The sequence below is a fragment of the Etheostoma spectabile genome, unplaced genomic scaffold (genome assembly GCF_008692095.1).
Source record: "Etheostoma spectabile isolate EspeVRDwgs_2016 unplaced genomic scaffold, UIUC_Espe_1.0 scaffold271, whole genome shotgun sequence".
Lineage (NCBI taxonomy): Eukaryota > Metazoa > Chordata > Actinopteri > Perciformes > Percidae > Etheostoma > Etheostoma spectabile.
Genome location: NW_022605575.1, coordinates 608,689 through 609,110, shown reverse-complemented (window position 1 = coordinate 609,110; position 422 = coordinate 608,689). Strand labels below are relative to the sequence as shown.

General features: G+C 44.3%; 1 pseudogene; it reads right to left on the bottom strand.

The window, feature by feature from the left end:
• The window catches only part of LOC116685808 (uncharacterized), a 6,518-nt pseudogene that overhangs the window by 685 nt on the left and 5,411 nt on the right, over positions 1 to 422 (bottom strand).

Here is a 422-nt window from a genome sequence, read left to right as displayed (position 1 = left end):
TGGAGAAACCAAGCACAACATTTGGGCGCTCATATCACCAGATATAAAAATTGTTAATGAGTTCAGTTCCATTAGTACCTTGACTTTGGATCCACAGCTGTTTATTGGAAAAGAGAAAAGAGCCCTGGTGCCGTCCATCTCTTTGGGTCTACAGTTTTTGTCTACCAGGTTGATTCTAGCAGGAACTCCTCCACTTGTGATGGCCAGAGACAAGTCAGCCACCACAGTTATCCTGCCATCAGCCGAACACACTGCAGAGAACGGAGTTTTAGCACTTGTGTCAACCATATGGGGATCTTAGTTTAAATATAATCTCCTTACCAATGAGTTCAGTAGCAGAGAACTGACAAGTCTTGACAGTTGAAATTTTGACCTCCGTTTCCCCATTCCGCATGAGGAGCTCAAAAGTGCCAACGAAGTCC